The sequence below is a fragment of the Scylla paramamosain genome, chromosome 23 (assembly GCF_035594125.1).
Source record: "Scylla paramamosain isolate STU-SP2022 chromosome 23, ASM3559412v1, whole genome shotgun sequence".
Lineage (NCBI taxonomy): Eukaryota > Metazoa > Arthropoda > Malacostraca > Decapoda > Portunidae > Scylla > Scylla paramamosain.
The window spans coordinates 13,806,897-13,833,954 of NC_087173.1; the positions used below are offsets into that span (position 1 = coordinate 13,806,897).

At 42.8% G+C, this 27,058-nt stretch overlaps 2 long non-coding RNA genes across 3 annotated transcripts; one reads left to right on the forward strand and one right to left on the reverse strand.

The window, feature by feature from the left end:
- The first annotated feature begins 641 nt into the window (after positions 1 to 641).
- LOC135112250 (uncharacterized) lies at positions 642 to 17,202 on the forward strand. Its single transcript, XR_010274213.1, has 3 exons — positions 642 to 961; positions 3,399 to 3,537; positions 16,651 to 17,202. It is a non-coding gene; the product is annotated as an uncharacterized LOC135112250 (long non-coding RNA).
- LOC135112251 (uncharacterized) lies at positions 15,038 to 25,536 on the reverse strand. Of its 2 annotated transcripts, XR_010274215.1 has the most exons (5): positions 24,922 to 25,536; positions 19,852 to 22,919; positions 17,527 to 19,385; positions 17,210 to 17,484; positions 15,038 to 16,976 (listed from the first exon to the last, which is right to left on the reverse strand). It is a non-coding gene; the product is annotated as an uncharacterized LOC135112251 (long non-coding RNA). The 2 variants fall into 2 exon arrangements; XR_010274214.1 differs by having other exon boundaries at positions 17,210 to 19,385.
- Positions 25,537 to 27,058: the final 1,522 nt, after the last annotated feature.

Below are 27,058 nucleotides of genomic sequence, written 5' to 3' on the forward strand. Positions count from 1 at the left end.
TTATCTTAGGCTCCCGTTGTGGTGCTGTGGAATGTTTGTAGGAGTTTAGTTAGTATTTTTATTTTATTTATTCTTTATCTCATTTGATGAATCAGAGGAAGAATAAGAAAAGCCAGAGTGACCATATTATTGAATACGAAATGTTTTATACATTTATATGGTATTAACAATAAAGTAAACTTGAAACTATGTATGATTACCTTTGTGTTAAGTGATACTAGGTGTGTGTGTGTGTGTGTGTGTGTTTATTTAATGCGTACCTAAGTGTGCAGATTTCCTTATCCTAAAGCAGTGTTTCCTGCTCGATATCACGCAAATTCTTAATGACTATTTAGGAATGTAAAATTAACAATTTGTTCACGTAACCATTTGTAAAAAAACGTTTTATCACAAGATAAGCAATTATCCTTAACAAGCGAGTAGTCATTCACAAGAAGCAGGTGAACAGCCAATGAATGTCACTGCTTCGGATTATGTTCTCATGTGTCATTCTAACCAATCATACTTTTTTGTCTTAATTTGGAAATCACATTTTTTAGTATCATTGTCATTATAAGGATTCATTAATTTGTAAAGCGACTGGTTAATGTGCATCTTATAATGAGTGGGTCTCATCAAAGAAAGTTCTCGTACGGTGGTTTGCGTGGTAATTGTACTCGAGATTTCGGAACAGTGAAGCGAGACAAGACAGGTTCAGGAGAGGAGGGAGTCAGGACAGGCAGGGAGGCTCGGTTCGCGAGCAGCTGTGGTAAGGGGTGGACGTGCTTGCTCTTCTGTGGCTCACTTTCTCTATCTTGTTTTAATTTCTATAGTTTGCTTTCTATTTTTTTTTCTACCGATCCTTATTTTTCCATTTTACTAGTTTCTTCCTCATTGTATTACCTCCGCTTCGTCCTCCCCCCACACCCGTCACGGCCACGCGCTCCTCAACACAACCCTGCTGTCGTCCCCAAACAGTCTGGTGAGTTTTGGTGAATTTTAAGCAGCCTATTCGAAACTGAGTGGAATTTTCCATGTAGTGGCAATTTTGTGTACAATAAATGTATATGGAGTTTGAGAAAAGTTAAGATATCACGTAACAAGGGAACAAGATAGTTACTTAAGTGAATGATCGTTAGAACTTAATCATGCATGGAAGTAGGTGTTGATAATTGTTAGTTGGTGGTGTAGCTGATGATGACAAGTTTTGGGTAAGGTTTGTGGTGGTCCGTTTATGTACTAAGAGCAGCTGGTGGTGACATGTCTGGGTGCAGGCTGAGGTGGAGGCGGGACTTGGAAGAGCCTGTGGGGGATGAGGAATCAGCGGCTTGTTACTTGCGTCGTTCAGTGGTTTGTACTAAACAGTGGATTTAGTGTTGACTTTTTTTTTTTTCATTATCACTGCTGTTGGGAAATAAATATTCAGAATGGTTACTTGCATTTCCAGTAAGATAGTGTGCATTATGATAAACGTCCCACATTCATAACGTTTCCTGTTCGTCCACCAAGGCCTCGTTGACTTGTGTTGCGGAACAAAATTAAATCGATTAATCGTTCGACGACTTGCTCCCAGGCAGATGATTTTTTTAGTTATTCTTGACAGAATGTGCGCACCGTCCCTCGTCCCACCTCCAGGTTAGGTGGAGTTAGGTTAGTGACCTAGGTAAGACTATGGGGTTATAGGAGGAATATGGATGGGAATACTTGTAGGTTGGTGTGGCCTTTTGGAAAGAATTACCCTTCATTCGCACTCCCTCACGTCCGTCACCTTTAGTGTCTCTCCCTCTTCCCGATGAACCTCGGCAGTATGCTGTTACCTCCATTCGTAATTACCTCACTGCTGCCTGCCCTACTTATTTTCCTTGATTTCCTTTATTTAAAGAAATGTTAGTAAGAAACTAGCAATAATTTAATCTTGGCATTTTGGGTAATTTTTAAACTACTTCCTTGAATTTATGCCAAAATTCCAAAATGTTTTCTGCGTTTCAGATTGCCGGAAAATCTTTCGCCTCACCTGTTCTTCTACCTTTTCTGTTCACGGTTCTCTCTTCTTCCACGCTATTTTTTTTTTAGTTTATTATTTATTTATTTATTTTTTTAAACGCGAAAACAAGACCGCTGGAGTTGCAGGCAGTGTTTGACCGTGTGTTTTGTTGTCTTTGGCCACCATCGTCATCCTCCTCCACCACCATCACCACTCCAGACACTGCTGTTCCTGTCAGTACCCCACCCCACCTCTGATGCTGCCGCTTCCACCACCACTACTGCTGCTGGAGGTCTGGAGTACTCTTCAGACAAATAGTTTGCATAGCAGAGTAAATTCCATTGCCGCAAGTAATTAATTCATCATTGTCTATATTCAGATGGTTAAAAAAGTGATTGTCGTGGTTTGCTATTGTTATCTGCCTTTCTCTTTCTCCCACTGCGCTCCCGGCTTGCTCTCCTCGCTCGCTTCCTCCTCCATTTTCAACACTTCCGCCACCCACTTGCTGTGTTCTTTACCTTGTTCGCTTGCTCTCTTCCTCTCCACATCTCTTCCTTTAGTCTCCCCCTTTTCCGGCGAGGCGTTTTCTCCAGTGATGGATCCGGAAACATTTTTTGCGAGTAGTCATGGTAGAAGGAGAGGAAGGCACTCAGTGGAGGGGCGCATATTTGATCACGCGTCTCGAGTGTGTTACTGTTTAGCGTGCATGGAATATTTAGTCAGTGTTTTTGTTTCATGATAGGATTTACCATTACCACTCTTGTATTTCATTGTGTGTGTGTGTGTGTGTATATATATATATATATATATATATATATATATATATATATATATATATATATATATATATATATATATATATATATATATATATATATATATATATATATATATATATATATATAATTTTTTTTTTTCTCCGAATCCGCCACTTAGGACTATTCACTTAAAATTCCTTTAACCTTTGTCCTTCCTCAATTTCCGCTCTCATCCACCACTCACTCCTTGTCACTCCTTCGTACTCCTCCTTGCTATTTGTGTAATCTAACGCAAGTCTGTATCATTCGGCATTATTTGTATTAGCGTTGATCCCATAATTCATTGCTAGTCTCTCTCTCTCTCTCTCTCTCTCTCTCTCTCTCTCTCTCTCTCTCTCTCTCTCTCTCTCTCTCTCTCTCTCTCTCTCTCCACTTCATTGTTCCCGATTCCCATTTTCGCCTTTTTCTATTTTTCGTTGTTGTGGCCCCATGTTCTTTTTTTCATCTACACATCCATGTTTCTCACATCATCTTCCACTTAGTTTCCATATTTTTTTTCCTCCTAACTCCGTCTCACTTTTTCCCTCTTTCCTCTACCTCAGACTTCTATCCTCGACTGCTTTTTTGCCTCATCCTTAACCATATATTTTTTTAATGCAACAAGTTTTATCCGTCAGATGTATGTCAAACAAGTGAGAGAATGAAAAGTGATACTCCTTCCTCCACTTCTTCACGGACCTCCCATAGCAACAAGGACAAGACTGCCTGCCCTCTGACACGTCGTCTTGGTGGTGTCCTCCATTTCTAAGTTATTCGGTAATGTATTTTTGTTTTGTGTGTTTATATCCTTTATGAAAAAGTTGCTAAGTGTTCTTGTGTAGACGCAATTAGGAAGACAGTAAGAATATACCGTCAGTTGAGGTTGGCTCAGGTGTTCATTCATGCCTGATGTCGCTGCTCGGTATAACAGGTGTAGTGAACCAACACTACACAGTACTGTTTATTCTGAATCCGGTCAAGGCTGTAATCATATAAATTGAACACGTAACGCACCATAAGCATATTTTGCCGTTATGCTTATATAAATAAATTTCATCTACTCACTACAAAATGTATTAAGCTATATATATCTACCGCACACTTAATCTGTTTTGTACACTTACGTATTGAAGGCTTCATGAATGAGAAGGCTTCATGAATGAGCACGGGCGACGGGTGTAGAACGCAGGTCTGTGAGTAATGGTGGCCATCTGCCTTCCGCCGTTAGGAATGTTGCGAGCAACATACGATCACTACAAGGGTTTCATTATGGCCCTATCCTATATATAGGTCAGCATCTTTTAGTGTAAACATGGTCATCATCACCCTCACAACTCACTCTCCCACCTTCTCCTTTACCTTCTCATATTCAAGACTTCCACCTCACAACTCACTCTCCCACCTTCTCCTTTACCTTCTCATATTCAAGACTTCCATCACTAGCGGTAACACTCCCTTTGGGCAGTCTTGACCAACATTGCTATGTTGCCGGCACCTGCCTGTCTTCACATGCCTCCAAGGTAAAGAAAAATGTCTGGTTACACAACTTTGGAAAAGAATGGGTCTCCTCACTTGCAGGGGTTGCATCCCTCTAGTCATAGAGCTCCAGGAAGCAGAGTTTGTTATAAGGGCGCTGGACCACAATCCCTTTTTTAATTTTGTACTCGTGCCTGTAGTACCAAGCCGTCGTCGCTAACCTTGGTGTCTACGACTCTCGTGTTCACACTAATCTCCATAATTTCCGAGGCAGAATTTCATCTGTAACAATGATGAGGTTTCGACGCGTCATCAGGTCTCGCGGTGGTGAAGCAATGGCACGTATTCATGTGGCCAACGTTTCCAGAACAGGTTATCCAAGTACTGAGCGTGCTTCCACCGCCTCAGGATGGCGGTTGCATTTTCCCTTATTTGAGAGATTCACTTTCGTCAGTAAATGTTTCATGAGTCCCATGTATCATCATCCCCATGACGCACGTATTAGGTGCGTAGGCGTCAGTGCCTATAGATGGATCACTGGGTCGTTTGACAACTGAGTTAACGGTCTGCTGCTGTTCACAATGACCTTTGCCTCACAGAAAAGTGTATGTAACCTCTCATCGTCCAGCAGCTGATTGCGTACAGTCAGTATTTGGCGCTCCCAAACTCCACCCATATGGGACGCCCTTGGTGGGTTGAATCTCCACTCTAATCCCTTCTTGTGTAAAGTTCCTCTAGCGTCTCTCTCTCCCATCGTCGCATGGCCGTACAAATAACGGCAAACCTCGTCGAGCTCCGTTCGTGTAAGAGTGTAAGAGTAATGGATGGACGTTCATCGACAACTGAGACCTTTTCTATGGCAGGGACACCTTGTACGCCAGGGATGGAGTGCATTTATCACGCCAGGCTGTTCCGTGTTTTGGCCGGAACACTCAAGCGGGAGGTTACTGCACTCCAGCGCTTTTTTCGTTAGTCGGGAGGGAAGAAGGGGTAGTGAGGAGAAGGCGAGGGGCAAATTAGTTAAATCTAGAAAGGAAGCTAGCTCAGGGAAGGTGAGAAATAGCTTAAATCTAGAAAGGTAGCTAGCTCAGGGAAGGTGAGAAATAGCTTAAATCTAGAAAGGTAGCTAGCTCAGGGAAGGTGAGAAATAGCTTAAATCTAGAAAGGTAGCTAGCTCAGGGAAGGTGAGAAATAGCTTAAATCTAGAAAGGTAGCTAGCTCAGGGAAGGTGAGAAATAGCTTAAGTGTTTACTACGCAAACTGTAGAAGTATTTTTAATAAAATAGACTTGCTTAGAGGAATAGCGTGTGTAGAGAAATTTATCATTGCTTTAACTGAAATTTGGTTAGATATGTCAGGAAAAGTATTTAATCCAGAGGTTAAGATAGACGGTTATACACATTGTTCTATAAAGACAGGGGAAACAGGAGAGGAGGCGGCGACGCGTTATACGTTAGGGACACATTAGTGTTGTATTAACAGTAGAATTAAATCGGATAACACAAAACAGAGTCGATATGGGTAGGATCGCAGTCAGTAGTACTGGGAGTAGTGTACAGACCACCGACCAGTACAAAGGAAATTAACACCTCACTGTGGCAGGAAATAAATAGAGCAGGCAGGTACAGTCAGGTATGTGTGGTAGATTTTAGTTTTTGGAATATCGACTGGAGCCTGATTGTGGGTAACAAGGAAGCAGAGGAATTTCTTAACAGGATAATTTTTTAAAACAGGTAGTCGTAGAACCCACAAGGGGGAATAATAATCTAGATTTAATTCTTACTAACAGGGAGGAAGCAGTCACGCAGGTAGAGGTTGGAGGACAGCTAGGTAACAGTGACCATTAGGAAATTAGGTACAATTTAAAATGAGTAGAAACTTCTAGAAGCAAAAACACTAGTAAAATACCTGACTTTAGGACAGCAGATTTTGAGGAATTAAAAAGGTACCTCCAAGGAGTGGACTGGCAACGGATGCAGGGTGAGGTCAGGTCCGGGACGGAGTTCAAAGAGATAAGGCAGGATGAGAGAGGTGAGGTGAGGCGTGAGGGTGTAGGACAAGAGGGAAGATGTGTCCGGAAGGAAGGAGGAAAGAGGAATGGGGAGATAGGTGTGAGTATGTTGGAATGTCAGGTCATGCTGAAATGAGAGAGGTGAGGTCAAGGCGAGTAGATGAGGGAGTGGAGAGGATGGTAGGGGACGAGATGAGGGGACTAGGTGAAGTAAATGTAGATGAATTGTATAAATATTTCGTAGATAAAGTTCATACAGGTCAGTTAGCAAATATCCCGTATAGAGTAGTAAGATCACAGAAAAATTGTCCGGATGACTGCTGGGTAAAACATTATATAGGGCGGAAGGGAAGTATATATATATATATATATATATATATATATATATATATATATATATATATATATATATATATATATATATATATATATATATATATATATATATATATATATATATATATATATATATATATTAAGAAATTAAGGTCAGATGATTAAGTTATAAGGTCACAATATAATGGATTAGTTAGAACAGTCAGGAAGTTAACGAGGAAAGCAAAGGGCAATTATGAATTAAAGGTAGCCAGCCAGCCACTCGAAGAGGGACCAGGACGAAGAATAAGGATACTATAGGTCCATTAAAGGCAGCTGGTTAGTTCTGGGGAGGACATTAGTAAACTTCTGAATTATTATTTTTTAACTGTCTTCACCCAGGAAAACATGCAGGATATGTCAGATAGTGAACAGGTGTTTAGAGCAGATGAGAATGAGAAGCTGACATATTTCCATAACTGAGGAGATAGTGGAACAGGAGATAGATAGGCTAAAAAAGTTCAAGACATCAGGACCTGATGAAATATATCCCAGAGTACTTAAGGAATGCAAAGAGATTATTAGTGAGCCGTTAGTTTCTGTCTTTAGGAAATCACTGGAGTCGGGTGAGGTACCAGTAATGTGGAGGCAGGCTAATGTAGTACCCATCTCTAATAAAGGAGATAAAACCTGTCAGCTTAACTTAAGTTGTAGGTAAACTATTATAGAGTCAATAATAGCGAGGAATATTAGGGAACATTTAGACAACAAATATATAGATATATATGACTTGATAAAATCAGTCACAGATAGATATATATAACTTGATAAATCAGTCACAGCATGGCTTCACGAAGGGGAAGTCTTGCCTGACAAACTTAAGTTTTTACGGTAAAGTGTACGAGGCAGCAGATAATGGTGATAGTTATGATATCTTATATCTGGACTTTTTAGTAAAGCCTTTGACAAGGTACCCCATCAGAGGCTCCTGAGAAAGGTTAGGGCACACGGGATAGATGGGAGAGTGATAGGCTGGATAAGGTCATGGCTAAGCGACAGGTGACAGAGTTGTAATAAACGGCTCTAAATCCGAGTGGGGTCATGTAATTAGTGGGGTGCCACAGGGATCAGTATTAGGACCGTTGTTGTTTTTAATATACATCAATGACTTGGATAGCGGAATTAGTAGTGATGTTAGTAAATTTGCGGATGACACAGGTAGATTAGGTCAGAATCGATTAGGTCAGAATCGGATGCCATCGCCTTGCAGGCAGTAGATTTATAGATAAGATTCAGGAGTTATAGTTAGCTCTGAACTCCGTCTTGAGAAACAGGGCAAATAGGGTACTAGGATTAATTTTTAGGAGTGTTAAAAGTAGAAGGCCGGAAGTGATATTAAAGTTTTATACTTGGCGCTCGCTGGTCAGACCTCATCTAGACTACGCAGTGATATAGGTCTCTATTAGATAGAATCAGTTAGATAGAATCAGTACAAAGGAGAATGACTAAAAGGATACAGGGGATGAGGAGTATTCCTTACGAGGCGAGATTGAAGCTGTTAAATTTACATTCTTTAGAAGGATGTATTTTAAGAGGGGACCTGATATAAAAGTAGTCTTTTTAAGTGGTATAAGCAAAATTGTTAGGATCAGCAACCAGGGTAGAACAAGAAATAATGGGTTCAAGCTTGAAAAATTTAGATAAGTTTATGTTTTGTTCTCAGAGTGGTAGATGAGATGATGATGGTAGATGATAAATCAAGTTTAACAACGCTAGTGCAAGGGGAGGAGGCAGTACTAGAGGAGGAGGCAGTAGACACCTGCCCAAACGATAATTACTCCCAGTGAGGTGTGCAGCACTGTTCAGGGGGTGCTGTGAACTTGTATCATTAAACCCAGCTGTGACCTCACTGAACGTTTGTTTCCCTTTGTGTCTCACAACACAAGGGGGCAGTCACAGCCTGCCCTCTAAAGACAACTCTCTTCCTCCACACAAAACTACAAGCACCTAATAACACACACACCTGTCATGTTATTGGCCGAGTTTACCTTGAATGGGATCACATTTTCTTAGTGTCCCCGTGTTCCGGTTACCTGCCATTCGGACATTATCCTTATTATTGTTATAAGTAGTGTAAGGCTTATTTACCCATTTTATATCATGTAGTATTATTCTCTTCATAATTTAAGTTCTCTATATCTTTATATGTATAAGGAAGGGAGTATAATTGAGGTGAAATACGTTGAAAACGAGGGGAGCTTGAGTGGGCAACAACACATTCCAAGGAGGGGAAAAATCAGAGCGCCTTAGGTCGTGAGGAAAGGTGGAGGGAAGGCGTCTCTCAGGGGAGGATTTTGGTGTGGATTGGTGATGGAGTGAGTTTGTGGAGGTATTAGTGGTGTAGCGGTATAACCTTGATATCCAGGATCAGGTTAGTGAGTCTTTTGTGGTACCAAGAGCTCTTGTCCGCTGAAATTCGGTTGTTGAGTTGTGCCGGTGACGCTGTTGGGAGGGGTCATAGGTCAAACTGGCAGCCATTTTGTGAGTGGAGGTTGTGGTGTTAACCTTGGAAGTTGGTGTTGTGGTGTACTGATGATTTTGGGGACGATGTTATGGTGTTATGAGTAATCTTTGGTGATAATGGTAATCTCTTGTGAGGTTTGAGGAGGTGAAATTCGGGAATTATTGTCTGGGGACGCGGAAATGGCGTCCGGGTAAATTCCTGCGGTTGAGGGGAAACATTTTTGTGACTGGTGGAGGTGTAAACGGGTTCTGGTGACGTGGGAAGTGACGAGAACGTCATGTAGTAACGTGTGCTACCTCATGTTGTTTGTGAATTATTATTAGTATTAATATATGTGCTTGTAACATGGAATAATCGTGTTTTCTACCCCCCCCCAACAACAATCTGGTATTAGAGGTAATTCCAGGTGTGCTGAGTCAAGGTAAAGGTGGAGTAAGAGATAATTCTGACGATTTCGGATAGGTCGGGTAGGCACTCGAAGCCTTTAAAAATCCAGACCTTTAAAACTTTCCGGGATCAGTGTAACGTCCACTTTCTTGGAGAGATAACCGGTATCGTACGATCGCAGGTAAGTAGGCGATCGTGACAGAAAAGCGATGGCCCGGAAAGAACGCATGGACGCCGAGGGAGCAACGCAGGAGGACGAAGGCCTGGGCGTTCTGTTTGAGGAACCTGATGAAAAAGGAACTAACCCGGAGCGCGCGAGTGGTGGACCGGTTGTAGGTCAGGTGGGGCCCAACCTTGATTTTCTGGTACAAAAGAACGAGTTGATAAAAGCTCAGGAGAGTGATGAAAGCTTGAAGTCTGCTTGGAATGAGGCTAACAGGCTGGGTGAGCTTGACAATGAGTACGTGGGCTACTACGTGAATAACGGGGTATTAATGAGAAGTTGGAGGCCCCTGACAGCCCCAACCTCCGATCACTGGATGGTGAAAAGGCAGATTGTGGTGCCATGGGTGTATAGGAAGAAAATTTTGGAGATGGCACACGAAGGTAATCTGGCAGGACACCTGGGGGTCAGAAAAACCATAGGAAAGATCCTGTGTCATTTTTACTGGCCCAGAGTGAGAGGTGATGTGAAAGAGTTTTGTAAAACTTGTGGTTTGTGTCAGAAGGTGGGCAAGCCGAACCAGGTGATTCGCCCTGCCCCCCTTCACCCTATACCTGTGGTCGAGGAGCCATTCAGTAAGGTGGTGATAGACTGTGTAGGTCCTTTACCAAGGACCCGGAGGGGGAACCAGTACTTGCTGACTATTATGTGTATGTCATCCAGGTTTCCTGAGGCCATTCCCCTCAGGAGTATAAACTCTAAAAACATTGTGAGGGAACTGGTGAAATTTTTCTCCTGGGTGGGAATTCCTAAGGTGTTGCAGTCAGACCAGGGAAGTAATTTCACTTCTCGTGCGTTCAAGGAAATCCTAAGGGGTCTAAAGATTGAACAGAGACTGTCGAGTGCTTATCACCCTCAGTCTCAGGGTTGTGTAGAAAGATTTCACCAAACTCTCAAAAACACTCTCAGGATGTATTGTGAGGAGATGAGTGTTCAGTGGGATGAGGCATTGCCACTAGCCTTATTCGCGTTAAGGGACAGTGTGCAGGAGTCAACTGGTTTCAGCCCATTTGAGTTAGTGTATGGCCATGAGGTGAACGGTCCTTTAAGGATGGTGAAAGAAAAATGGTTAGGAGTAGAGGAGCTTCATACTGTGGTGAAATATGTATCTGATTTCAAGGACAGATTGATGAGAGCTAGGGAAATTGCTCGGGAAAATCTGAAAAATAGTCAGAGTGAAATGAAAGGCTGGTATGACAAGAAGGCGAGGGCCAGATCTTTCCAGCCTGGGGACAAGGTCTTGGTTCTTTTCCCATTGCAGGGTGATCCTTTCAAAGCCAGGTTCAGCGGGCCTTGGGAGATTGAGAGAAAAATGAGTGATGTAAATTACATTGTAAAAACTCCAGGGAGGAAGAAAAAGAACCAGTTGTGTCATGTAAACATGCTGAAGCCATTTCACGAAAGGGACAGAGAAAATGGAGATGATGTAGCAGGAGGAGTAAGAGCTGTGAGTGTTGTAAATGTAACCACTGAGGCGGAGGAGAAGTGGTCTGAAGTGAAATTGAGCAGGTGTGAAGGGATGGTGCTAGAGAACTCAGCTGTGTTAGGGAATTTAAATGATAAACTGTGGCACATGGAGCTGGAGAAGAGGGAGAGGATTAGGGAGATAATTGAAAGGTTCAGTTCTTTGTTCCCTGATGCACCTAGAAAAACTAATGTGGTGGTGCACGATGTGGATGTTGGGGAGGCTGAACCCATCAAACAGCATCCCTACAGAGTTAACCCGCAGAAAAGAGAGATCATGAGAAAAGAAGTAGAGTATATGCTGGAACACGACTTGATTGAGCCCAGTGAGAGCCCATGGAGCTCGCCATGTGTACTGGTGCCCAAGCCTGGTCAAGAGAGTTTCCGTTTCTGTACGGACTATAGGAAGGTTAACATGGTGACAAAACCTGATGCTTACCCTATCCCTAGAGTTGATGACTGTATAGATCATGTGGGAAGTGCCAACTTCATAACAAAAATTGACTTGTTAAAGGGATACTGGCAAGTAGGACTCACTGAGAGGGCAAAAGCCATATCAGCTTTTGCCACCATGGATGGATTATACCAGTACAAAGTTCTTCCGTTTGGGATGAAGAACAGTGGGAGTTCTTTTCAGAGGTTAATGAACAGAGTACTGAAGGGCTTGAAGGGATGTTCTGTGTACATAGATGACATATTGTTGTACACTGAGAGTTGGGAAGAACATGTGCAGCTGCTGGAGGAAGTATTCAGGAGGCTGGATGATGCCAACCTTACTGTCAACTTAGCAAAAAGTAATTTCGTGCAAGCTGACGTGGAGTACTTAGGCTTCAAGGTTGGGAAAGGTGAAGTGAGAACCGTGGAAGCCAAGGTGAAGGACATTGTAAATCTCCCTCCACCCACCAATAGGAAGGAGATACTGAGATTCTTAGGGGCCAGTGGATATTACAGGCGATTTTGTAAGAATTTCTCTGATGTTGCCATGCCCCTGACCAAGTTGCTGAATAAGAAGTCAAAATTTTGTTGGGATAAGCTTTGTGAGGAAGCTTTTGTGGAGATTAAGAAAATGTTAGTCAGTGCCCCGGTGCTGCGCATGCCTGATTATGAAAAACCATTTGTATTGTACGTGGATGCCAGTCAGAATGGTGTGGGTGGTGTGTTAATGCAAGAAGAACATGAGGGAATGGAGCACCCCATAGGCTATTATTCTAAGAAGTTGTTACCATATCAAAGGGCTTACAGCACTATTGAGAAAGAGGCTTTGGGCCTAGTGCTGAGTTTGAGTCATTTTGAAGTGTACGTCAGAGGGACGGGACAGCCTGTGCAGGTCTTCACCGACCACAATCCGCTCATTTTCTTGCATAAAATGAAAAACTCCAATCAGAGGCTGATGAGGTGGTGCCTGGTCTTACAGGACTATAACTTAGAGATTCACCATGTGAAAGGCAGTGAGAATATTATTGCCTATGCCTTGTCCCGCGCACCACCTAGTCGTGAGGCATCCTAATCAGGTGCCTCACGCCTCTTTTGGGAAGGGGATGTCATGTTATTGGCCGAGTTTACCTTGAATGGGATCACGTTTTCTTAGTGTCCCCGTGTTCCGGTTACCTGCCATTCGGACATTATCCTTATTATTGTTATAAGTAGTGTAAGGCTTATTTACCCATTTTATATCATGTAGTATTATTCTCTTCATAATTTAAGTTCTCTATATCTTTATATGTATAAGGAAGGGAGTATAATTGAGGTGAAATACGTTGAAAACGAGGGGAGCTTGAGTGGGCAACAACACATTCCAAGGAGGGGAAAAATCAGAGCGCCTTAGGTCGTGAGGAAAGGTGGAGGGAAGGCGTCTCTCAGGGGAGGATTTTGGTGTGGATTGGTGATGGAGTGAGTTTGTGGAGGTATTAGTGGTGTAGCGGTATAACCTTGATATCCAGGATCAGGTTAGTGAGTCTTTTGTGGTACCAAGAGCTCTTGTCCGCTGAAATTCGGTTGTTGAGTTGTGCCGGTGACGCTGTTGGAAGGGGTCATAGGTCAAACTGGCAGCCATTTTGTGAGTGGAGGTTGTGGTGTTAACCTTGGAAGTTGGTGTTGTGGTGTACTGATGATTTTGGGGACGATGTTATGGTGTTATGAGTAATCTTTGGTGATAATGGTAATCTCTTGTGAGGTTTGAGGAGGTGAAATTCGGGAATTATTGTCTGGGGACGCGGAAATGGCGTCCGGGTAAATTCCTGCGGTTGAGGGGAAACATTTCTGTGACTGGTGGAGGTGTAAACGGGTTCTGGTGACGTGGGAAGTGACGAGAACGTCATGTAGTAACGTGTGCTACCTCATGTTGTTTGTGAATTATTATTAGTATTAATATATGTGCTTGTAACATGGAATAATCGTGTTTTCTATCCCCCCCCCAACAACAATCTGGTATTAGAGGTAATTCCAGGTGTGCTGAGTCAAGGTAAAGGTGGAGTAAGAGATCATTCTGACGATTTCGGATAGGTCGGGTAGGCACTCGAAGCCTTTAAAAATCCAGACCTTTAAAACTTTCCGGGATCAGTGTAACGTCCACTTTCTTGGAGAGATAACCGGTATCGTACGATCGCAGGTAGGTAGGCGATCGTGACACACCCTTCACTCAAAAATTTTAAAATCATCATGGCGACTCCTACACCAGCCTCGGAGTCCCCATCTGGGGAGGGGACCATAAATGTCCCCAGGTCGGACTGCCTTTCTGTCGACGACCCAAAGTGTCTTGACACCCCCCTCAACTTTTCTTCATTAATTTCTGCAACATTCGCGGTCTAAGATCTAATTTTCAATCTGTAGAACACCACCTCTCCTCTTCTAAACCTCCTCATCTTTTTCCTCACTGAAAGTCAGGTGTCTGAGGCAACTGACAGTAACCCCTTTTCTGTTCCCTCCTACTTTCTCTATCCTCATTTTCGATCCAAAGCTGGATGCTGCATTTATGTGCGCAATGACTTAACCTGCTCTCGTGCCCACGCTCTTGAATCTTCCACCATCTTGCTACGACTACAGAGTCACTCATACTAAATTTATCATCTGTGCTGTATACCTCTCACCTAACTCCTCTGACTGGAAGTTAAGTAGTCAAAGAATTTCTTATAAAGAGGAGCACATTCTGACCCTCTTCCCTTTTGCAGAGATCTCCATTCTTGGAGACTTCAATGTTCACCACCAGCTTTGGCTTTCCTCTTGCCGTTCTAAGACGTCTCCGCCAGTTTTTCTCACCCCCCAGCTGCTAACTCTGTACAAGGGCCATCCATATCCGTCCATGTATGGAGTATGATGCTTCACATGTCTGGGGGTTTCCACTCATACTGCTCTTCTAGGCAGGGTGTATCAAAAGCTTTTCGTCTCATCAACTCCTCTCCTCTTAACTGACTGTCTTCAGCCTCTCTCTCACCGCCGCAGTGTTGTATATCTAGCTCTCTTCTACCGCTATTTTCATACTAACGGGTCTTCTGATCTTGCTAACTGCATGCCTCCCCCTCCTTCCGTGGCTTCGCTGCACAAGACTTTCTTCTTTCTCTCACCCCTATTCTGTCCACCTCTCTGATGCAAGAGTTACTGGTTTTCTCAATCATTCATAGTTTTTTTTCTCTACCAAACTCTGGAACTCCCTGCCAGCTTCTGTATTTCCTTCCACCTTCTTATGAGTAGAATTCCTTCAAGAGGGAGGTTTCAAGACACTTATTCATCAATTTTTGACCACTGCTTTTGACACTTATGGGACTGGCATTTCAGTGGGCATATTTTTTTATTGTATTTTTGTTGCCCTTGACCAGTGTCCTTCCTACATAAAAAAAAAAAAGACACTAGAGAGCTTTAAGATTAGACAGGTTTATGGATAGGGATAAGAAATAGAGAAAAATAGGTAGATATATTTCATACAGAGACTGCCACGTCCCTGCATGAAGAAGCCTGGTCGCTTCTTGCAGCTTCCCTTATTTCTTATGTTCTTATGTGCGTGCACGTGGAGGCATCCCCAACACTTTCACTCTGCTTCTTTCCACTTTGACCAAGAACGGTCTGAAGCAATCCACTCCAGCTGACGAGAATGATGCCAGCATGGGGGTTAGTCTCGGTCCTCAGGCAGGTGGTGTGTGTGGAATCCAGTAAGTGTGACGTAACATGCTCCCATCCTGCGTGAACTGTCAAGTAAGTTCTCATGCACTCTTGTAGAATCAATTTTGTGTGATATGATGATCTCTCTCCGTATGAGCATGGAAATGGGATACCGACTTGTAGCAGGCAACGGTGCGTGGTCCAGCCGTCCACATGGAGTAAAATCCACCCTCACCCATGAAGGGTTCCACTCGACAGATCGAATGCTTCCTCTGTAGTTTTTTTTCTTTGACTTTAACTTTAGGTTCATCTCTTCTTTGCACGTTGTGGTTTGAACAACTCTTAATATCACCATCTCAGCATGTTTGATCTGAAATGATGCAGTTGGTAAGTGATAACGTCTCCCATGTCCTCCCGCCTGTAGCATCGGGGAATTTGAAAGACCGTCAGTTGTGGTAACTCCTCTAGCCAAGCCAACTAGGACCTGTGGTGATTTAGCAGGAGGGAGGCATCCATCCTTCCTTTCGGTTGCACTCGTCCTGAAAGATCTTCTTCGCCTTCGTCTTAATCATTACAGGACTGACCAGTCCAAGAGGGTCATACACGGAACTGCTCACCCTCAGTACTCCCCTCACAGCTAGTTGATTGATCCCTTTCCAGATCCTGTTTTGTAGCCAGTGCGTCCTTACTCAGATCTATTCTTATTCATGTCTCTCTCTGTAGGACACAGTGTACTACTACTATGTCTCCTTATGGTTACTACTAACCCCACTTTGTTAGCAGAAATCCTCTCTTTGTGAGCATTTGTTGAAGATCGCGAGTAAATCTGGAGGCATTTTCGGTGGAGGTACTGAAAGAATCAAGTTGTCCACGTACAAGCCTCTCCATGCTTAGTTTACTACTGGCCATGCGATATTCTTCCTCACAGTCGGTCAAACTCAAAGTTCATTGCAATGCATAAGCAGCACAGGAGGGACTCCATACACACCCGAAAAGACATACCCGTCATTCGGTAGGCGCGCGTTACCCTCCTTAGGTCCCCATCTTTCCACTAAAGGAATCTTAAGGAGTCTCGGTGAAGAGGGGTCACGCCAGCTTGATGAGAAACATTGCCTTCACATCATTAGCCATCGCGGCAATCAGTTCACTTCGGAAACGCAGAAGGGCACCCACCAGTTTGCTATTTAGGTCAGGAACCTGCATCACTCCGTCTTTGAGGGAAACGTTGTTGTACTTCGCTGCGCAAACAAAGCCTTCACTTTCTCAGGTTTGTTTGGGTTCATGAGTGGATGGTGAGGCAGGCACCAGGTTACTCCTCGTGGTCCTTCACGTTCAGACGCTGGCATCGCTCTTTAACAGCAATTGTTCTCTCTCTCTCCTGCATATCGTCGTCTGAAGTCCGGATCCCTAGCGAGGCGTCGTCTGTCCCTTCAAGCGTTTCTGCGCCATCTCGTTGTTGTTGTTTGGCAGATCCGGTTCTTCATCTCGAAATGGTGTGGGTAATTCGTGATGGCCGGCTACCGCTCTGGTGGTAGATGTCCACAGTTGCAACACTTGCTTGTCTTCCAGCAACATTGCTGAGTTCTCACCCGCTGAATGCCACGTGCCTTCGCCCTCCCAGAGTTTTCGTACTAAAGACATCGCCGGGCGTTCGTGGGCTATCCCCATCCTTGCGTCCTCGGTGCTTACAACCACCCCGTAGGGTTGGAGACACGAGATGGCATCTGGGAAGCGAGAGAGCAGCGAATAACTGAACTCGAGAGGAGAATTTTGTGAGTAATTAATTACTACTGTAAATTACGCACGAAATAAACTCTACTACACCTCACTTCATATTATGGTTTTCACATTTAAAGGCAACTTAACCTGTTCCCCCTGCCATTACCTGCTATATTACGTTGCATACTACAAAGTTTTCAAGCTGAATTAACAACCCCATACTACTTATCATACATACTCTTGGTTTCTCCATCCGTTTGCTGATCAGCCCCGTCCTCTTTGCCTCTCCAGTCCCTACTAGTTAGTAAAGGAGGCGGCTTCTGATAAAGTGGTGAAGGTGTTTAAGATAGCAACCCACGAGGATGACAAGGTGCGAACGTTGAAGACTGCTGGTCAGCAACATATTGAGCAATTAATTAATCATTTTCATCCACCTCAATCAAACGTTCGCACCTTCCTGTCGTCCTCGCGGATTGCTTCTGTTTGCCGCAGAAGCAAGCGTCCCTCCTTCACCTCAATCCTTGTTTGCCGCAGAAGCAAGCGTCCCTCCTTCACCTCAATCCTTGTTTGCCGCAGAAGCAAGCGTCCCTCCTTCACCTCGCTAGGACTGGGAAAATAAGAGAGGACGGCTGGTCAGGAAACATTAACACGGAACGCGGCGTCCGCCGCTCTTCACCCAGGTTGCTCAGACAGACAGCGGAGGGGGACTGGAAGGGCAGCGACTCCCGGAACATGGACACCTCTAGGCGACGATCACAACACCGCTGACACACCTGGCTGGGTAACAAGTCATGTTAGGCTGAGAAAACTAGCAATGATAGGGAAAGAGGTGGGGAGAGAAATCGATTTTAAATAAGTCTTTGGTAAGTGGCTGTGGTTCGTAAACACCGTTTGAGAGGACAGACTAGGTCCCAGGGGAGGAGATGAGGGAGAGAGAACGAATGACGGTGTAAAGTGCTCTGTAGAGGATGGAAACAGAGAATCGACAATACTGAGAGAGAGAGAGAGAGAGAGAGAGAGAGAGAGAGAGAGAGAGAGAGAGAGAGAGAGAGAGAGAGAGAGAGAGAGAGAGAGAGAGAGAGAGAGAGAGAGAGACTGCAGTGATAATCCTGAAAATAATTTCGTTTTTTTTTCATTACGTAAAAATTATCATTCGATACACTCAGTTGAGTGAAAGAACGAAGGTCACAACTCAGAGTAAAGAAAATTTAAATTACCAGTAACGGTAATATGTGAAACTCGGTAAATGAGAAAGGAGACAGGGTTGCAAGGAAGCAATGGGAGGGAACCGAAGCCCATATTGCCCTAAAGAAAAATAGGCTGTCAGCACACATCACTTCCCATCATTAATCATCATTCCCTCACAACACGTCATATCCATTACTCCCATCACTAATCATCACGCCGTTATCCAACCTCCCGTGACCTCCTCCACTCCAGCACCCATCATTGACAATCACATCACCTCTGATCCTCCATCACTCTAACACCCCCCGCCACCTCCAGCACCATGCGTCAACCTTTTTTCACTCACTGAACAATATCACCACCATCCTCATCTATCGCCACCTTTCTCCCCTCATCATCACAAGTCATTCACATTATTATCTTTACCGCATGTGCAGGAAGCTTCAGACTTCCAACCAATCATATTTACTACCTCCTAATAAACCTGGAGTTGACATGGTAAGAGGCTAGAAATATTGGTAGGAACAGAGGTAAGAAAGTGTGTTTCATTTTGAAGCCGACTGTACCTTGTGTATCACTATACCATTATCTCTCACTGTCTTTTCCTAACCACCACCACATCAAGAAAACATTTCACCACTGCAGCCTGACATCACTACCACACCACACCATAATATAACTAATGATCAGCAATATTTGTGGCTAAAACTGTAGGTTAATACTCAGCAATATCAAGGGACAGAACCCCATCCAGTAGATATTCCTAATCCTAAATCACAGCTGCTAGAAAAGAGCCGTAGTGTGTGAGGAAATTAACATCATTATCGGAGCGAAAAAAAAAAAAAATGAAACGGAGAGAAAAAGAAGACAGGAATAAAAGTCAATGAAAGGTAAAAAAAAAAAAAAGTAAAAACACAGTACACAGGTGTTAACTGAAAGATACCACCGCAAGGATGGAGGTGGGGGGTGGTAGACTTGCAAGGGGAGAGAATAATAAATCTAGGGACAGGAATAGGAAAAGATTATATAATGTCCACGGTTTTGCTGAAAATTCTATCATTCTTTCGGAAAATTACGATGATTTTCAGAAAAACATCGCTTGCTGAATAACGTATGAGAACTGGTAGTACACATCACCTGTTATAGGATAAAAGACAGCAGCAGTTGTGGCTGTAGTGTTCCAGGGTGCCATGACAGCGACGCATGAGGGAACGCAATGACGAGGACTGCAATGAAGTTCGACAGGTAAGTGGAAAAAAATGGAACGTCAAAAGAGAAAACCAAAAATAGTAGAAAACAATAAGCAAATACACAATACTCGTCAAACACACGCACACACACACACACACACATTATTCTATCGGCATCTTGATCTCTTTCTTCAAAGCCTTAAAAATTAAAAACTTGGAGTGAAGAGAAGGAAAAATGGAGAGAGAAAGGTTGAAAAAACTTGAAAGTCTGATTGGAATCTGGAACCGAACAAAAAATGGAATCTGGAACCGAACAAAAAATATACCAAGAAATTTACACAATCAAAAATGCACAAATATGAAGGCTTTTAAATCTTTGTAAAGTTACAGTAACTCGAAAGAAAAAAAGAGAGAGAGAGAGGGGGGGGAGAGGAGATAGATGATAGCCTAAACGAGCGGTGAAGAATACGGGAAAGAGAGAAAGCTTTGCCTTGAAACTCACCAATGTAGTTGCCGGCAGCACCAACAGCAGCCGTGGTGGCGAGGCGGCGGCGTGTGACGAAGAGCAAGACAAGTAACATCAAGACGAAGAAAGAATGAGGAAGTAAATGACAATACGTTTACGTGCAAGAAGCAAGAATCCCTAAAGGAGGACAATAAAAAGAAGGATGTGGATGACAGGATGATCATCTTAAGACTGCTACAGGACTATACGATCATCTTCAGACTGCTACAGGACTATACCACCCATAGGCACGCATGTACACTAACTATCCTTTCTTAATTAAATATTGTTCTCTCGGTATCTTGCAAAAACGAAAACCGAGTGAGAAAATGGAGAGAAAAAAAGTGAAGAAAAAATGTGGGATAAAAGTTTTATCAGAATCTGATTCCGAAAAAAAGAGTAAGGAATTTGTCTAAAATCATGTAAACGAAGTCTATATCATCTAAAGTTACATTACCAGAATCAGAACACACACACACGACAGAGAGAGAGAGAGAGAGAGAGAGAGAGAGAGAGAGAGAGAGAGAGAGAGAGAGAGAGCGAGCGCTTTGGGATTGCACGTCTTGAAACTCACCAATAAATAAAGCTGACAGGGAGAGGTGGCGGCGAGTGACGAGGAGCAGGACAAGGACCATCAAGACAAAAGAGAAAAGAATGATGAAGTAGTAAAAGAAAAAGAATGATGAAGTAGTAAAAGGAAATATTTTCAAGTCCATGGGAAGAGAGCAGAAAAGGCAGACAAGATGTGGAAGTGGACGAGAGAAAGGAATTTAAGACTACAACAAGATTAGTGAAACTGCGTGCATGTAGTCCTTCCCTGATTGCTGCCGGTCCCCACTTTACTCGCTAGCTGTGAGGTATCGTCCTTACCTATCGTCTGACAAGCCAATTTTCGCTTTGCACTCTGATGCCAAGGATTCTTAACTTCTTCACTGCTATTTGGCACGCTGAGACATCTCTTCCTTTTTGACAGCCGCCTCCAAACATTATCCTGGGTAGAAATTACAGAACATACTCTTTAATTCTCTCGTTTGTTGTAGACGCTCACAGATATTTCATACATTGTTTCTAGTGCTGTGAATTGTTGCATGTTGCAGTGAAAATTAATTAATGAGCGAGAAGTTACTGATCTCCCTGAGCATACATATAGAGGCGATCATGAAGAGGGAGCAGATATATTCTCCTTCACCCCCTCCTACATGAAAAACAGGATTAGATGAGTGGTTTAAGAAAATTCCCAGGCTTACTCACTGATCAGGATGCCATGAACTCTACGCTTTCCCTGAGGTGTATACATATATAGCTCGCTTTGGTCTAACACGTGATCTCCAAGACCGTGGTGGTGAACATTACACGCAGATATTGTTTCCTCGGTATCCTGCTCTCTTGCTTTAACGCCTTAGAATTTATTCAAGAAAAATAAATGGAAGCTGAGAGAAAGGAAATGGGGACAAGAAAAGCATGAGAAAAAAAAATCACGTAAATAAACACGATATTTTTAAATAATTTATTCCAAAACAAGAGAGAGAGAGAGAGAGAGAGAGAGAGAGAGAGAGAGAGAGAAAGAGAGAGAGAGAGAGAGAGAGAGAGAGGTGAAAGTGGTGAAAAGAAAGAGAAAGGGGAAGGGAAAGATGACAGCCTAAACGAGCGGTGAGGAATACAGGAGAGAGGGAAAAAAAAAGGTTTGGGACGCAAGGCTCACCAATAAAGTTGACGGCAGCATCAACAGGGACGGTGGTGGCGTGTGGTGAGGAAAATCTATGAAAAATGTATATAGTGCAAGAATTTAAAAATATCAACAGAAATCAACGGACTGTTCCATTGCCTTAGAATACAAGATGAACAAGACAACAACACAAGTGCAGAGGCAACCGAGAAATTGTGGCTGGATGGTTGAAGTGCATAAAAGAAGGGAACAAACGAATGAGGACAGCAGTTTACACGAGGAAAGAGAATGAAACACGAACAAAGAGCGAGAGAAGGATGAAGCGCATCAAGTGTTAACCAAACAAAACTTAATATCACGTAAAGTTTATAATCTCTTAAAATCCTGTTTCTTAAGAACCGCTGATAACACTAAACAATATATACACGAGCGAGCAAATGTGGCTATTGAATTTTAATACAACTTGCGATGAGAGCTGTAAAACTCATCCCCGACACACACACAAAAATAAAAATAAATAAATAAAATAAATAATAATAATAATAATAAAATAAAAATAATATATGTAGATAAATAATATATGTAGATAATTAAATATGCAAATTATTTAATAATAATAATAATAATAATAATAATAATAATAATAATAATAATAATAATAATAATAATAATAAGCGAATAAATTAATAAATAATAAATTAATTTAATATAAAATACTTGTCATAGCAACGGCATCGGTAGTAAGAGACGATGAAGTGTGTGTGTGTGTGTGTGACCACACACCGAAACAGCGAGGTCACAACCCCTCGGGTTACATCCCTTACCTACTTGCTACTAGGTGAACAGGGGCTACACATTAAGAGGCTCACCCATTTGCCTCGTCGCTCCCGGGATTCCAACCCAGGCCTTCTTGGTTGTGAGCCGAGCGTGCTAACAACCACTACACTACGCGGTGTGTGTGTGTGTGTGTGTGTGTGATACAAGGAAGAATAGGAGAATAGAAAAATACGAGAAAAATTAAGAAAATCCAAATAAAATGTGGAAGAGGGAAATACACACGTACAAACACACAAAATAAACAAAATAGAATAAGAAATAATAATGTGAATAAAAAGCACGAGAAGAAAAGAAAAGAGAAAACAGACAAAATATTGCAACGAAGGAAAAAAAAAAAGTCACCGTACAAGAGCGAGTAGCAGTACACCAGGCGGAGGAAGAGAACGGGGAATAACAGAAAACGGGAAGGAGAGGGATACTGCAGAAACCCGCTCGCCACGCCACACGTCGTCGTCGTCGTCGTCGTCGTCGTCGTCGTCGCCACCGCCGTCGCCGCCGCCGCCGCCGCCGCCGCCGCTCACCACAGCCACAGCCAACTTTCATGTCTCCTTGTTCCGGTTTCCTGTTACAAACCAAAGAAATTTGTGTAATCTCTAACACTTATAATGGCTTAATTTTCTGTGTTAACAAGAACTATAGTAAATGTTTGAATACGGATCGCAAGAGTTGAAGCTCCTATTATTATATTTGGTAAACAGGTGGTATACGTATCACAACCATCTAAAAGCGTTCATTCGTTATTGTTGTTGTTCCGTAATCCTCGTCAATAACAAATAACTGACTGCCTAATTATTTCAAGGACTTGAAAACTTGCACCGAGACAGCAATGGAGTAAATATACTAGCAGCTTTTGGAAGTGAAACAAGAAATTATAAAGATCTGTGTAATTTATCACACGCACGAGTAAGCGATAACAGAAAACTGAAAGGGAATCGACGAGAGGCAGACGCTGACAGAGAAAGAAAGACAGACAAGAGATAGACAAAGATAAACAGAAAGGGGCGAGGCACAGACAGACAGACAGACAGACAGACAGACAGAGGTGGTGGCGGATGAAAAAAAAAAAAAAGACGCAAAGGTGGGGATCATAACAGAGGGTTAGTTAAAGAAAAGAGGAAAAGGGAAAGAGAAATATTCAGGGCAGAAGTCGGAAGCGCGAAGAGGATGATGAAAAATATATCAGCGAGACGCACGTCGCGTACATTGCCAGTATTCAAGGAACTTTTAACATTAACACGCATCACGTAAATTATAATATTTTTAAACCATGAATCACCAGAAGGACGATTTACGATTAATTACGAAATAGTTGGGAGGCAATTCTAGGAGGGAGGGAGGGAGGGAGGGAGGAAGGGAAACGAGGAGGGGGACGAGGAAAGAAAGTAGGGAAGGAAAAGAAGAGGATGGGGATGGAGGCGTGGAGAAAAAGTAACTAGTTAACGAGTAAAGGAGGAAACACATGAATCAGGGGGAAACGAGGGACTGAATGACCCTTGAAGAGCTTGTATCCTGTAATAATAATAATAATAATAATTAGTTGTAGTAGTAGTAGTACCACCAGCTAATACCACCAAATTACCATGAAAAGAAGCGATAATGAAGCCAAGTACATCTAACTTAGCCATCTAACATTCCCTTACTCCCCCTCCCCAGCCTCTCCTCCTTCCACGATGCACAACTCTCCATCCACCAGTGAAGGAAATAAATCTCTGAAGAGGGAGGGAGGAAAGGGGAGAGAGAAGTGGTAGACAGGAGACAGCAAACGAACAAGAGAACGAAATTTATCATCTTGACGTTTAGAGCGGAGGGAGGGAGAAGGAAAACGGTGGAATGCTCCAAGAAACGAACTGACAGCCAAAGAAAGAACAGTGGAGGAGGAGGAAGGAGAGAGGAAAGCAGCAAGAAGTAACAGAGGCCAGCAGGGGGTAGAGTCTGAGGAAGGAGGCACGGGTGGAGGCAGGGAAGGTGGCAGGGGGCAGGATGGAAAGAAGATGAAGGGTAATAATTGTAAACCTATTGGAAAAATTATCAATGTTCACGTGATACTGGGAATACTACCAAATATTTTAAAATCTCACTACTGATGCAGGAACAAATTAACTTGAGAAGAGGCAAGAGGGAAGATAGAGAAGTACATAAAGGAGTGGGAGGGTGCAAAACGAGGAACGAGCGAAGGGTGGAGGAAGAGAACAAGTAAACAGTGAGGGAGGAGGAGAAAATGCCAACGAGTGGAGAAGCGAGGGAGAAAACAAGTAAACTGGTGATGATGGAGGGACGTAAAGAGTCTGAGTACCATTACCAACATTTAAAAAAATAAAATAGATATACGTGTATCTTTGAAATATGAAAACAAAACTTACCCATAAAAATCATGAAAACTACATAAAAACTGTTTAAGAACTACATCCAACTTGGAAATATGAAACAAAAACTTATCAAACTTATCTATAAACATCATGAAAACTAACACACACACACACACACACACACACACACACACACACACACACGCTTGCAACGAGATAAGCAAACTTCCACTGTTTAATACAAGGCTTGAAACTCACCTGAACAAGACGTTGCAATGACACCGGATCGACAGTGACAGTGTGGCGTGTGTGTGTCCTTGTTCGTGTGGAGAGGAGTGGTGGAGGACAAGATAAAAGATGAGAACGAGGAGAAAGAAAACTAAAATCGAGAAGCGTTGAATCAGCAGAAAAAGGAAGAGGAATGTGAGCCCCATCTGCAGATGTAAGGTGAGGAACACAAGGCCGGCGGAGAGGGCGAGGATGATGATAACGATAACGATGGAAAGGCAACGAGGAGGAAGAGGGACACGAGGACAAACGTTAAAAAAGACTAAAGGGGGAAAAGAAAGGAGGAGCAGCAGCAGCAGCAGCCAAAGGAAGCTACACCACCGCTCCTCGCCACCACGACACACACACTGAAAAATGGGAAGTCCCTCAGGCTCGACCCTTCATCGCCTCGAGCTCACGTCTCGAAACCTAAGAAAGTTCGAACAGCAAAAATAGCAATCCCATCTTTTCTGAAACGTACTCTGACCTGTACCGAAAACCTTGTACTGTGCCTGTACATCAGTCGCAGTTTAACAGTTTATTAAAGAAAGGTTGGTTACAAAACAGTGCATAGGGGCGCACGAACATAGGTTGGGGATTAATAACACTACAGAAAAAAAAAAAAATAAATAAATAAAAGCGCTGCAAGAGAACTGGGCACCCAGGCTTGTTATTTTTGTATTGTGGTTTATGAAATGTTACGGGGGATGTTCGTTTTATTTTTGTGTTATATATAATTGTATATTACAATAGTTAAGTTTTTGTTATTATTAACGACTTAATGATGTGATATGAGGAATATTTATGACTCCATGTTACAGGCTATTGTAATGTGAAACTTCATTGATGATTTATTACCGATTACCGTTGTATTATTTTGTTAGGATGGGTGAGATGAGCTTATCGCTGCCGATTCCATTAACAAACATATGCTGCTGCTGCTGCCACTACTACTACTATTACTGCTACTACTACTACTACTACTACTACTACTACTACCGATATTACTAACACCATCATCACCACCATTACTACTACTACTACTACTACTACTACTACTACTATTACTACTACTACACTACTATTATTATCAATATTACTACCACCACCACCACCACCATCACTACTACTACTACTATTACTACTACTACTATTATCAATATTACCATCACCACCACCATCACTACTACTACTACTACTACTACTACTACTGGTTCTAGGGTGATTCGTCCCCGGGTGAAATGTCCCGGTTGCTTCATCCCCGGGGTATTCATCCCTGGAGGATTGGAACCCTAGGGTTATTTGTCCCCTAGGGTGATTCGTTCCCTTGGCTGTATTTTTGTCGCGTTAGTTACGAAACTCCATTACTACGACAAAATCCGACCATCAATGTGTGTGTGTGTGTGTGTGTGTGTGTGATGTTGTGTGAGTGTGTTGTTCGAATCATGATTTGATACATCAGGTTGTTAGCTTGACTACCGTTCACTGGTTCGGTTTTCTATTTTCACTTTTCAGTACGTGGGCCACCACAGTCAGAGCAACATGCCGCACACAATCCTATCAAGCCGTGGCAGGGAAAAGCTTGTTGATGATCTTAACTTCATCTACGCTGCACAGAAGAAAAACGCCGATGGAACCAAGCAATACTGGCGATGTGAGGCTACTGCATGCAAGGCTCTTGTTCACACAACAGTAGGGGATGAAACCTTCACTATCGTGAAAGTGCGAACGGGCACAATCATTCCACGACTGCTGCGGCTGTGAAGTCGAGGGAGGCCATGGGCGAGCTGAAAGCTGATGCTACTTCTACTCAAGAATGTTCTCGTGCTTTGGTGGCTAACGTTTTGTCAAAAGTGGATGAACATTCACTGGCTCATGTGCCGTCCACATCTACTACGAGCCGCTACGTGCGGCAGTGACGACAGGACGCTCAACAAGCTCCTCCAATTCCCCTGACTCGCACTGGCTATGTTATTCCTGAAGAGTACACCAAGTTAACAGTCGGGAAAGATGTTTTTTATTTCATTTTTTTCTTTATTCTTCAAGTTTCTTTTTTTTACACACACTATATACATAAATTCAGGAACATATATTCTCTTTTTTTTTTTTCTTTATTTCATCCTCTTGA